Raw genomic sequence first — 14,064 nt, forward strand, 5'->3', positions numbered from 1 at the left:
TCGAGAGAAGGAATTAACACAGATAGCGGCGAGATTCATATCAGCTCACACATACAAGGCATATCAAGCCAACCTAGTTTGAAAACTCAGCAACAGCTCAAACATTACTTACCAAGTAACAATGCAGTACTCAACTAAAATGAAGTTGTACTGTACCAGATAACAACAGCAGGAAACGAAGCGCCGGGCGGGCACCCAGCATCCTCTATGGACTATGAGAAAAGGATTTACCAGTAGGTAACCAAAATCCTATTTTCTCTTACGTCCTAGAGGATGCAGGGGTCCACATTAGTACCATGGGGATGTGCCAAAGCTCCCAGAACGGGAGGGAGAGCGCGGAAGCTCCTGCAAAACTGATTGACTGAACTTCAGATCATCAGAGGCCAAAGTATCGAACTTGTAGAACTTTGCAAACGTGTTCGACCCAGACCAAGTTGCAGCTCGGCAAAGTTGTAAAGCCGAGACACCCCGGGCAGCCGCCAGGAAGACCCCACCTAACGAGTAGAGTGGGCCTTGACAGACGTAGGACACGGCAAGCCTGCTGTAGAATACGCATGCTGGATAGTGAACCTGATCCAGCGAGATATTGTCTGCTTAGAAGCAGGACACCCAATTTTCTTGGGATCATACAGGACAAACAGAGAGTCCGATTTTCTGTGACGAGCAGTCCTCTTCACATAGATTTTCAGAGCCCTTACAACATGCAAGGACTTTGATGAAATTGAGGAGTCAATAGCCACTGGCACCACAATAGGTTGGTTGATATGAAATACCGACACAACTGTTGGAAGAAACTGCTGACGTGTCCGGAGCTCAGCTCCATCTTCGTGGAAGATCAAGTATGGGCTTTTACACGATAAAGCCCCAAACTCCGACACACGTCTAGCAGAAGCTAAAGCCAACAAATTGACAGCTTTCCACGTAAGAAATTTGACTTCAACCTCCTGTCGAGGCTCGAACCAGTCCGATTGGAGGAACTGCAACACCACGGTAAGGTCCCAAAGTGCCGTAGGCGGTACAGAGGGAGGCTGGATGTGCAGACCTCCCTTCAAAAAGGTCTGAAACTCAGGGAGGGCAGCCAATTGTTTTTGGAAGAAAACGGATAGGTCCGAAACCTGGACCTTCACAGATCCCAACTTTAGGCCCATATCCACACCAGCTTGTAAGAAGAGGTGAAACCGTCCCAGTTGAAACCCCACCACAGGAAATTTCTTGGACTCACACCAAGATACAGTACATATTTTTTCCAAATTCGATGGTAATGATTAGACGTTACTCCTTTCCTAGCCTGTATAAGGGTAGGAATAACCTTTTTCGTAATGCCCTTCCTAGCTAGTATCAGGCGTTCAACCTCCATGACGTCAAATGTAGCCACGGTAAGTCTTGATAGGCGAACGGCCCCTGCTGCAGCAGATCCTCCCGAAGAGGAAGAGGCCTTGGCTCTTCTTGCAGTAGATCCAGAAGATCCGCGTACCAAGCCCTTCTTGGCCAGTCTGGAGCAACGAGGATCTTTAGAACTCTTGAGATGAGTGTAAGTGGAGGAAACACGTACACTGACTGGAACACCCACGGAGTCACTAGGGAGTCCACCGCCACTGCTTGCGGGTCCCTAGACCTGGAACAATACCACTGATGCTTCTTGTTGAGACGAGAGGCCGTCATGTCAATCTGGGGTACGCCCCAAAGATCTGTTACCTCCTTGAACAACTCCGGATGGAGAGCCCACTCCCCTGGATGGAGATCGTGTCTGCTGAGGAAGTCCGCTTACCAGTTATCTACTCCCGGAATGAAGATTTCTGACAGTGCCAACGTGTGCTTTTCTGCCCAGAGGATGATTCTTGTTACCTCTGCCATTGCAGCTCTGCTCTTCGTTCCGTCCTGTCGATTCATGTAAGCCACTGTTGTCACATTGTCCGACTGCACTTGAATGGCCCGATTTCTCAGAAGATGGGCCGCTTGGAGGAGACCGTTGTAGACGGCTCTTAGTTCCAGAATGTTTATCGGCAGGCCGGCTTCCAGACTTGACTACCTTCCTTGGAAGGTTTCCCCATTAGTGACTGCGCCCCAGCCCCGGAGACTTGCATCCGCGGTTAGAAGGATCCAGTCCTGAATCCCGAACCTGCGGCCCTCCAGAAGGTGAGGTAATTGCAGCCACAAGAGGAGTGAAATCCTAGCCTTTGGAGACAGACAAATTCTCTGGTGCATGTGTAGATGGGATCTCGGCCACTTGTCTGGCTTCCAAGATCGGACGGTATTGGGCATAAGCAGTGAGGTATGATATACGATAAGCAATTACTGACTTCTGGGTGCACCACCAGTTTAACTTACAGGGGCACTAAGGCCCAGATATCTATTATATACTGGTTACGATATAAAAAATAAAAAAATTTATATATATTTTCCAGAAATTGTTACCAGTGCGGAATCAAATGATATCTGTTTTCAGCTTCCCCAAAGAGTGCCTGACCTGTGTAGGGTAGGGTCTCCACACTTCTCCTGGATTCCGCGTCGGCAGACCAATGGCGGAACCACAGCCCTCGACGAGCTGATACTGACATGGAGGAAATCCCTGCAGCCATGGAACCCAGGTCCTTCATGGATTCTACCAGAAATCCTGCCGAATCCTGAATGTTACGTAAAAACAATTCAACATCACATTTCTCCATAGTATCCAAATCCTCAGGTAACGTGCTTGACCACTTTACTACAGCTTTGGCAATCCAAGCACTGGCAATAGTGGGACGCAGTATTGCACCAGAAGCCGTGTACATGGATTTGAGCATATTATCAATTTTACGATCAGCCGGCTCTTTCAAGGCGGTAGATCCTGGAACAGGTAAAACCACCTTGTTTGAGAGTCTGGATACTGACGCATCAACAATAGGCGGGTTTTCCCATTTTTTCCTATGCTCTACCGGGAAAGGAAACGCTACCAGAACCCTTTTAGGTATCTGGAATTTTTTATCCGGATTTTCCCAAGCCTTTTCAAATATAGCATTTAATTCCTTTGACGCAGGGAAGGTTAGCGAGGCTTTCTTATTTTCAGTGAAGTAAGCCTCCTCAACCTGCTCGGGTGTTGTATCAGCAATATTCAACACATCCCTAATAGCCTCTATCATCAACTGCACCCCTTTTGCATGTGATGCAGCCCCCCGCAACACATCCCCGTCACTGTCTGTAGTATCAGAGTCAGTATCTGTATCATCCTGCATGATCTGAGCAAGAGCACGTTTATGGGAATACACAATGGGGAGCCCTGATGTACCAGAACTGGGCCATACTGCCATAGAGTTCTGTAAAGCCTGAGTTGCAGATTCATTTTGTGCAACCCTATTAGAAATATGAGAAATCATAGATTTGATAGAGGATAACCACTCAGGCTCCCTTGCTGGAATCTGTGCTAAACCAGTGCAATCCTGATTACATGGAATGGGATCATCCTGAGAGGACACATCCTCTGCAGCATATGACACAGAGTCCCTGGACATTGCTTAATGGAGACCACAGACACTCCACACACACACAGGGGAGAGCAGACAGAGTTTCACCCCCAAGAATGGCAAAGGGACACAGAGATTGGAGCCACAGAGATTGGAGCCAACCCATACACAGCGCTTTTAATATAAAGGGAGCGCTGACTGTGCACCATAATAGGTTACACAGTCATTTTGCAGCCCCCCCCCCCCCCCCCCCTTCTACAACCCCCTGGTACCGTGATGGATAGCTGGAGTTGCTGTGGAGGGACTTGCTCTTCACTGACAGCGTTGTGCAGGCAGGAAAATGGTGCTGAACGCTCTAGGTCCGCTCTGAGAAGAAGCTCCACCCCCAAAATGGCGCTGTCTTCCCGCTCTTCACAGGATTATACTGGCCTGAGGATTGATGCTGGCTGAGATCAGGGGACCCCGACTGGCTGTGTGACCAGTGTAGGGTATAGGCGCTGGCTCAGGGCGCCCCTCACAGCGCCGCACTATGTACCACTGAGCCTCTGGAGCGCAGTTAATACTGCGCTCCTACCTTGATGCCGCTTGCTAGGGTGGTTGGTGACTCACTCGCCACAATCTTCAGCTCTGTAAGGGGGTGGAGGCATGCTGCTAGGGTGAGCGATCCCCTGCGGCGGGGTACGATCTATCTCCTCTGGAGATCAGTGTCCAGTCAGCGAAGACAGTGGCTCAGACCCCGCAGGGCGGACACTGCTCCCCCTCACTGCAGGGAGGCTGTTGCCAGCAGCCTCCCTGTAAAATAATAAACTCTAAAACTAAACTTTACTAAGGAAACTCTGGAGAGCTCCCCTAGCTGTGACTGGCTCCTCTGGGCACATTTTCTAAACTGAGTCTGGTAGGAGGGGCATAGAGGGAGGAGCCAGCCCACACTCTCAAACTCTTAAAGTGCCAATGGCTCCTGGTGGACCCGTCTATACCCCATGGTACTAATGTGGACCCCAGCATCCTCTAGGACGTAAGAGATAGAGAAATTTAAAAAATACATATAATATATGTATATAGGTGTAGAATGTTAATCCATGAGATAGTTCATCGGAGCGTGGCGTCCCATGTCCCTATTATGCACTATTTGATTATGTAGCACAATGTATTTTTATATGTAGTGTTAAGGAAATTTAAGCAATGTATAGAATCTATTCTGACTTTTTAATATCATGTAATACTAACAGACATTATTATGTAAGATGTTTTGCTGACAAAGAATGTAGGTACGTGACAAGAACTTGCTAAGTCACCCTAGTCTTGCTGATTTGTGTCATGTGCCCACCCAGGACCAGATGGTGTTCGATAAGGAGGAATGGGCCTCAAGGCCTGCTGTGATTGGTCCAAGCTTGGGTGGAGTAATTCTTTGTAAAATGCAATATTAGGGGCCATCTATGCCATGTTCGAGAGGCAGATGGAGCTCCCTTGTAATTACTTATAAGTGCATGCTGACTGTCACTTTATTGTAATCTTGCTCTGCCATTATCAATATAAACTTTAAAATTTGGCTACAACTATTCACGTTGTGTCTGTTTTTCCACAACAATTTGGTGCCGAAACCCGGGATCTGAAAACGATTGGAACGGAATCAGGACAGGAACGGAGGACTGGAGACCAGATTGGCGCCATTCAAAAAAGGTGAGAACATTTGTGTCTCTGTCTGCTCTCCCCTCCTCCGCTCCTAAGACCCTCCGTCCCACTATCGTGAGTACAGATCCCAAGAACCTGAATAGTTGTTTTGTGTTGTAATATCTGTTTTGATATGCATGTGTGAGTGTATGTAGATGCTGGCACATTGCCACATCAGCACGAGAGAGGCCCTTTATGGCTGAATGATTGTGCTGCCCCAAGTATGCTGGGGGCAGTGGAATAAAAAGTAAGAGGACCCTATCGTCCTCAGACACGAATGTTTCCTATCTTCTCAGTCTGTCACGTAAACTGTCATTAACATTGTCTGCATAGTGGAAGGACAAATATAAGGATAAGTGTTGGTGAAGAGTAGTTTCTCTGCTGGTCTACCCTTGCTTGTCAATACCGGTCTGTGGGCAACCGATTGTGGCTCTCCCCACAGAACAGGAGCGATATAATCTCTGATTACCTCCTGGCCTGCTATCTGACAGCTCTGTGTACACTGGTTTGAGTCTGTTTCTCACTACACTTAAGGGCGTGTCCTGAAGCTGCAGACTGGCGTCTCTCTGTGTCTCATGAAAAATCATACTTCTTACTTAGATAATCCCTTACTTGCATGGTTTGACCTAGAGGACATTAGAGGGCAAATATTGTTTGGCATCTTCGCCTTGCTGATTTTCATTTGGCTCTGTTGGAAAATTTGGAGGGACCAAAAGCGGGGATTCGCTGTGTGGGACTTCCCCTAACAGCCAATAGCCATAGAATATAGTGCTGTGAAACACTGAGAGAGGGGTGCAAGAGTCCCCTCCACCATAGCCGGGCTATGGGAAACAGTCACAGCAAACGTGGATTTGGCTGATCACCAAATCAGAGTAATGGACGTCCTGAGACTCCTCGTACCCCACAGGAGGAGATGAGTAAGAAATATGGCAAATGGGTCAGCCGGCATTTACCTAAGTGGGTCAGGCTGACTAGGGGGATGGATTGTGGGATCCCAAAAGAGGGAACCTTTGAATTATCCCGCTGGGCAACCCTCTACAAAAAAATAAAACAAAATTCACTGAGCCAAATGAATAGGCAGCTTGGAGTAGGTGGATGGTAGAATCTTATAAATAGAGATGAGCGCCTGAAATTTTTCGGGTTTTGTGTTTTGGTTTTGGGTTCGGTTCCGCGGACGTGTTTTGGGTTCGACCGCGTTTTGGCAAAACCTCACCGAATTTTTTTTGTCGGATTCGGGTGTGTTTTGGATTCGGGTGGTTTTTTCAAAAAACCCTAAAAAACAGCTTAAAACATTGAATTTGGGGGTCATTTTGATCCCATAGTATTATTAACCTCAATAACCATAATTAACACTCATTTTCAGTCTATTCTGAACACCTTACACCTCACAATATTATTTTTAGTCCTAAAATTTGCACCGAGGTCGCTGGATGACTAAGCTCAGCGACCCTAGTGGCCGACACAAACACCTGGCCCATCTAGGAGTGGCACTGCAGTGTCACGCAGGATGTCCCTTCCAAAAAACCCTCCCCAAACAGCACATGACGCAAAGAAAAAAAGAGGCGCAATGAGGTAGCTGTGTGAGTAAGATTAGCGACCCTAGTGGCCGACACAAACACCGGGCCCATCTAGGAGTGGCACTGCAGTGTCACGCAGGATGTCCCTTCCAAAAAACCCTCCCCAAACAGCACATGACGCAAAGAAAAAAAGAGGCGCAATGAGGTAGCTGACTGTGTGAGAAAGATAAGCGACCCTAGTGGCCGACACAAACACCGGGCCCATCTAGGAGTGGCACTGCAGTGTCACGCAGGATGTCCCTTCCAAAAAACCCTCCCCAAACAGCACATGACGCAAAGAAAAAAAGAGGCGCAATGAGGTAGCTGACTGTGTGAGAAAGATAAGCGACCCTAGTGGCCGACACAAACACCGGGCCCATCTAGGAGTGGCACTGCAGTGTCACGCAGGATGTCCCTTCCAAAAAACCCTCCCCAAACAGCACATGACGCAAAGAAAAAAAGAGGCGCAATGAGGTAGCTGACTGTGTGAGAAAGATAAGCGACCCTAGTGGCCGACACAAACACCGGGCCCATCTAGGAGTGGCACTGCAGTGTCACGCAGGATGTCCCTTCCAAAAAACCCTCCCCAAACAGCACATGACAAGATTAGCGACCCTAGTGGCCGACACAAACACCGGGCCCATCTAGGAGTGGCACTGCAGTGTCACGCAGGATGTCCCTTCCAAAAAACCCTCCCCAAACAGCACATGACGCAAAGAAAAAAAGAGGCGCAATGAGGTAGCTGTGTGAGTAAGATTAGCGACCCTAGTGGCCGACACAAACACCTGGCCCATCTAGGAGTGGCACTGCAGTGTCACGCAGGATGTCCCTTCCAAAAAACCCTCCCCAAACAGCACATGACGCAAAGAAAAAAAGAGGCGCAATGAGGTAGCTGTGTGAGTAAGATTAGCGACCCTAGTGGCCGACACAAACACCTGGCCCATCTAGGAGTGGCACTGCAGTGTCACGCAGGATGTCCCTTCCAAAAAACCCTCCCCAAACAGCACATGACGCAAAGAAAAAAAGAGGCGCAATGAGGTAGCTGACTGTGTGAGAAAGATAAGCGACCCTAGTGGCCGACACAAACACCGGGCCCATCTAGGAGTGGCACTGCAGTGTCACGCAGGATGTCCCTTCCAAAAAACCCTCCCCAAACAGCACATGACGCAAAGAAAAATAAAAGAAAAAAGAGGTGCAAGATGGAATTGTCCTTGGGCCCTTCCCACCCACCCTTATGTTGTATAAACAAAACAGGACATGCACACTTTAACCAACCCATCATTTCAGTGACAGGGTCTGCCACACGACTGTGACTGAAATGACGGGTTGGTTTGGACCCCCACCAAAAAAGAAGCAATTAATCTCTCCTTGCACAAACTGGCTCTACAGAGGCAAGATGTCCACCTCATCATCATCCTCCGATATATCACCGTGTACATCCCCCTCCTCACAGATTATCAATTCGTCCCCACTGGAATCCACCATGTCAGCTCCCTGTGTACTTTGTGGAGGCAATTGCTGCTGGTCAATGTCTCCGCGGAGGAATTGATTATAATTCATTTTAATGAACATCATCTTCTCCACATTTTCTGGATGTAACCTCGTACGCCGATTGCTGACAAGGTGAGCGGCGGCACTAAACACTCTTTCGGAGTACACACTTGTGGGAGGGCAACTTAGGTAGAATAAAGCCAGTTTGTGCAAGGGCCTCCAAATTGCCTCTTTTTCCTGCCAGTATAAGTACGGACTGTGTGACGTGCCTACTTGGATGCGGTCACTCATATAATCCTCCACCATTCTATCAATGGTGATAGAATCATATGCAGTGACAGTAGACGACATGTCCGTAATGGTTGTCAGGTCCTTCAGTCCGGACCAGATGTCAGCATCAGCAGTCGCTCCAGACTGCCCTGCATCACCGCCAGCGGGTGGGCTCGGAATTCTGAGCCTTTTCCTCGCACCCCCAGTTGCGGGAGAATGTGAAGGAGGAGATGTTGACAGGTCGCGTTCCGCTTGACTTGACAATTTTCTCACCAGCAGGTCTTTGAAACCCAGCAGACTTGTGTGCGCCGGAAAGAGAGATCCAAGGTAGGTTTTAAATCTAGGATCGAGCACGGTGGCCAAAATGTAGTGCTCTGATTTCAACAGATTGACCACCCGTGAATCCTTGTTAAGCGAATTAAGGGCTCCATCCACAAGTCCCACATGCCTAGCGGAATCGCTCTGTCTTAGCTCCTCCTTCAATGTCTCCAGCTTCTTCTGCAAAAGCCTGATGAGGGGAATGACCTGACTCAGGCTGGCAGTGTCTGAACTGACTTCACGTGTGGCAAGTTCAAAAGGTTGCAGAACCTTGCACAACGTTGAAATCATTCTCCACTGCGCTTGAGACAGGTGCATTCCACCTCCTATATCGTGGTCAGTTGTATAGGCTTGAATGGCCTTTTGCTGCTCCTCCAACCTCTGAAGCATATAGAGGGTTGAATTCCACCTCGTTACCACCTCCTGCTTCAGATGATGGCAGGGCAGGTTCAGGCGTTTTTGGTGGTGCTCCAGTCTTCTGTACGTGCTGCCTGTACGCCGAAAGTGTCCCGCAATTTTTCTGGCCACCGCCAGCATCTCTTGCACGCCCCTGTCGTTTTTAAAAAAATTCTGCACCACCAAATTCAAGGTATGTGCAAAACATGGGACGTGCTGGAATTTGCCCAGATGTAATGCACGCACAATATTGCTGGCGTTGTCCGATGCCACAAATCCACAGGAGAGTCCAATTGGGGTAAGCCATTCCGCAATGATCTTCCTCAGTTGCCGTAAGAGGTTTTCAGCTGTGTGCGTATTCTGGAAACCGGTGATACAAAGCGTAGCCTGCCTAGGAACGAGTTGGCGTTTGCGAGATGCTGCTACTGGTGCCGCCGCTGCTGTTCTTGCGGCGGGAGTCCATACATCTACCCAGTGGGCTGTCACAGTCATATAGTCCTGACCCTGCCCTGCTCCACTTGTCCACATGTCCGTGGTTAAGTGGACATTGGGTACAGCTGCATTTTTTAGGACACTGGTGACTCTTTTTCTGAGGTCTGTGTACATTTTCGGTATCGCAACCCTAGAGAAATGGAACCTAGATGGTATTTGGTACCGGGGACACAGTACCTCCAACAAGTCTCTAGTTGGCTCTGCAGTAATGATGGATACCGGAACCACGTTTCTCACCACCCAGGATGTCAAGGCCTCAGTTATCCGCTTTGCAGTAGGATGACTGCTGTGATATTTAATCTTCCTCGCAAATGACTGTTGGACAGTCAATTGCTTGGTGGAAGTAGTAAAAGTGGTCTTACGACTTCCCCTCTGGGATGACCATCGACTCCCAGCAGCAACAACAGCAGCGCCAGCAGCAGTAGGCGTTACACGCAAGGATGCATCGGAGGAATCCCAGGCAGGAGAGGAATCGTCAGAATTGCCAGTGACATGGCCTGCAGGACTATTGGCATTCCTGGGGAAGGAGGAAATTGACACTGAGGGAGTTGGTGGGGTGGTTTGCGTGAGCTTGGTTACAAGAGGAAGGGATTTACTGGTCAGTGGAGTGCTTCCGCTGTCACCCAAAGTTTTTGAACTTGTCACTGACTTATTATGAATGCGCTGCAGGTGACGTATAAGGGAGGATGTTCCGAGGTGGTTAACGTCCTTACCCCTACTTATTACAGCTTGACAAAGGGAACACACGGCTTGACACCTGTTGTCCGCATTTCTGGTGAAATACCTCCACACCGAAGAGCTGATTTTTTTGGTATTTTCACCTGGCATGTCAACGGCCATATTCCTCCCACGGACAACAGGTGTCTCCCCGGGTGCCTGACTTAAACAAACCACCTCACCATCAGAATCCTCCTGGTCAATTTCCTCCCCAGCGCCAGCAACACCCATATCCTCCGCATCCTGGTGGACTTCAACACTGACATCTTCAATCTCACTATCAGGAACTGGACTGCGGGTGCTCCTTCCAGCACTTGCAGGGGGCGTGCAAATGGTGGAAGGCGCATGCTCTTCACATCCAGTGTTGGGAAGGTCAGGCATCGCAACCGACACAATTGGACTCTCCTTGTGGATTTGGGATTTCGAAGAACGCACAGTTCTTTGCTGTGCTTTTGCCAGCTTGAGTCGTTTCATTTTTCTAGCGAGAGGCTGAGTGCTTCCATCCTCATGTGAAGCTGAACCACTAGCCATGAACATAGGCCAGGGCCTCAGCCGTTCCTTGCCACTCCGTGTGGTAAATGGCATATTGGCAAGTTTACGCTTCTCCTCCGACAATTTTATTTTAGGTTTTGGAGTCCTTTTTTTTCTGATATTTGGTGTTTTGGATTTGACATGCTCTGTACTATGACATTGGGCATCGGCCTTGGCAGACGACGTTGCTGGCATTTCATCGTCTCGGCCATGACTAGTGGCAGCAGCTTCAGCACGAGGTGGAAGTGGATCTTGATCTTTCCCTAATTTTGGAACCTCAACTTTTTTGTTCTCCATATTTTATAGGCAGAACTAAAAGGCACCTCAGGTAAACAATGGAGATGGATGGATTGGATACTAGTATACAATTATGGACGGACTGCCACGGTTAGGTGGTATAAAAAAAACACGGTTAGGTGGTATATATTGTAATACAATTATGGATGGACGGACTGCCTGCCGAGTGCCGACACAGAGGTAGCCACAGCCGTGAACTACCGCACTGTACACTGGTTGATAAAGAGATAGTAGTATACTCGTAACAACTAGTATGACACTATGACGGTATAAAGAATGAAAAAAAAACCACGGTTAGGTGGTATATATTATAATACAATTATGGATGGACGGACTGCCTGCCGAGTGCCGACACAGAGGTAGCCACAGCCGTGAACTACCGCACTGTACACTGGTTGATAAAGAGATAGTAGTATACTCGTAACAACTAGTATGACTGACTATGACGGTATAAAGAATGAAAAAAAAACCACGGTTAGGTGGTATATATTATAATACAATTATGGATGGACGGACTGCCTGCCGACTGCCGACACAGAGGTAGCCACAGCCGTGAACTACCGCACTGTACACTGGTTGATAAAGAGATAGTAGTATACTCGTAACAACTAGTATGACACTATGACGGTATAAAGAATGAAAAAAAAACCACGGTTAGGTGGTATATATTATAATACAATTATGGATGGACGGACTGCCTGCCGACTGCCGACACAGAGGTAGCCACAGCCGTGAACTACCGCACTGTACACTGGTTGATAAAGAGATAGTAGTATACTCGTAACAACTAGTATGACTGACTATGACGGTATAAAGAATGAAAAAAAAACCACGGTTAGGTGGTATATATTGTAATACAATTATGGATGGACGGACTGCCTGCCGAGTTCCGACACAGAGGTAGCCACAGCCGTGAACTACCGCACTGTACACTGGTTGATAAAGAGATAGTAGTATACTCGTAACAACTAGTATGACTGACTATGACGGTATAAAGAATGAAAAAAAAACCACGGTTAGGTGGTATATATTGTAATACAATTATGGATGGACGGACTGCCTGCCGAGTTCCGACACAGAGGTAGCCACAGCCGTGAACTACCGCACTGTACACTGGTTGATAAAGAGATAGTAGTATACTCGTAACAACTAGTATGACTGACTATGACGGTATAAAGAATGAAAAAAAAACCACGGTTAGGTGGTATATATTATAATACAATTATGGATGGACGGACTGCCTGCCGACTGCCGACACAGAGGTAGCCACAGCCGTGAACTACCGCACTGTACACTGGTTGATAAAGAGATAGTAGTATACTCGTAACAACTAGTATGACACTATGACGGTATAAAGAATGAAAAAAAAACCACGGTTAGGTGGTATATATTATAATACAATTATGGATGGACGGACTGCCTGCCGACTGCCGACACAGAGGTAGCCACAGCCGTGAACTACCGCACTGTACACTGGTTGATAAAGAGATAGTAGTATACTCGTAACAACTAGTATGACACTATGACGGTATAAAGAATGAAAAAAAAACCACGGTTAGGTGGTATATATTATAATACAATTATGGATGGACGGACTGCCTGCCGAGTGCCGACACAGAGGTAGCCACAGCCGTGAACTATCGCACTGTACACTGGTTGATAAAGAGATAGTAGTATACTCGTAACAACTAGTATGACTGACTATGACGGTATAAAGAATGAAAAAAAAACCACGGTTAGGTGGTATATATTATAATACAATTATGGATGGACGGACTGCCTGCCGACTGCCGACACAGAGGTAGCCACAGCCGTGAACTACCGCACTGTACACTGGTTGATAAAGAGATAGTAGTATACTCGTAACAACTAGTATGACACTATGACGGTATAAAGAATGAAAAAAAACCACGGTTAGGTGGTATATATTATAATACAACTATGGATGGACGGACTGCCTGCCGACTGCCGACACAGAGGTAGCCACAGCCGTGAACTACCGCACTGTACACTGGTTGATAAAGAGATAGTAGTATACTCGTAACAACTAGTATGACACTATGACGGTATAAAGAATGAAAAAAAAACCACGGTTAGGTGGTATATATTATAATAATACAATTATGGATGGACGGACTGCCTGCCGACTGCCGACACAGAGGTAGCCACAGCCGTGAACTACCGCACTGTACACTGGTTGATAAAGAGATAGTAGTATACTCGTAACAACTAGTATGACTATGACGACGGTATAAAGAAAGAAAAAAAAATACCACGGTTAGGTGGTATATAATTATACAATTATGGATGGACGGACTGCCTGCCGAGTGCCGACTGCCGACACAGAGGTAGCCACAGCCGTGAACTACCGCACTGTACTGTGTCTGCTGCTAATATAGACTGGTTGATAAAGAGATAGTATACAACAATATACTACTATACTGGTGGTCAGGCACTGGTCACCACTAGTCACACTGGCAGTGGCACTCCTGCAGCAAAAGTGTGCACTGTTTAATTTTAAATTAATATAATATTATGTACTCCTGGCTCCTGCTATAACAACCTGCAGTGCTCCCCAGTCTCCCCCACAATTATTATAAGCTTTTATACATTGATGTGCAGCACACTGGGCTGAGCTGAGTGCACACAGACTGAGTCACACTGTGTGACTGCTGTGTATCGTTTTTTTCAGGCAGAGAACGGATATAGCAGAGAACGGATATATTAAATAAAAGTTAACTTAACAACAACTGCACTGGTCACTGTGGTAAACTCTGTCTGCACAATCTCTCTCTCTCTCTCTCTCTTCTAATCTATTCTAATGGAGAGGACGCCAGCCACGTCCTCTCCCTATCAATCTCAATGCACGTGTGAAAATGGCGGCG

The 14,064-nt window shown here is 47.4% G+C and overlaps 1 protein-coding gene across 2 annotated transcripts in view; it reads right to left on the bottom strand.

Annotated features, from left to right (window-relative positions):
• SPMIP7 (sperm microtubule inner protein 7) overlaps positions 1–14,064 on the bottom strand; it is a 154,927-nt gene that overhangs the window by 105,669 nt on the left and 35,194 nt on the right. The gene's annotated exons all lie outside the window — the stretch shown is intronic.

The sequence above is a fragment of the Pseudophryne corroboree genome, chromosome 5 (assembly GCF_028390025.1).
Source record: "Pseudophryne corroboree isolate aPseCor3 chromosome 5, aPseCor3.hap2, whole genome shotgun sequence".
Taxonomy (NCBI): domain Eukaryota; kingdom Metazoa; phylum Chordata; class Amphibia; order Anura; family Myobatrachidae; genus Pseudophryne; species Pseudophryne corroboree.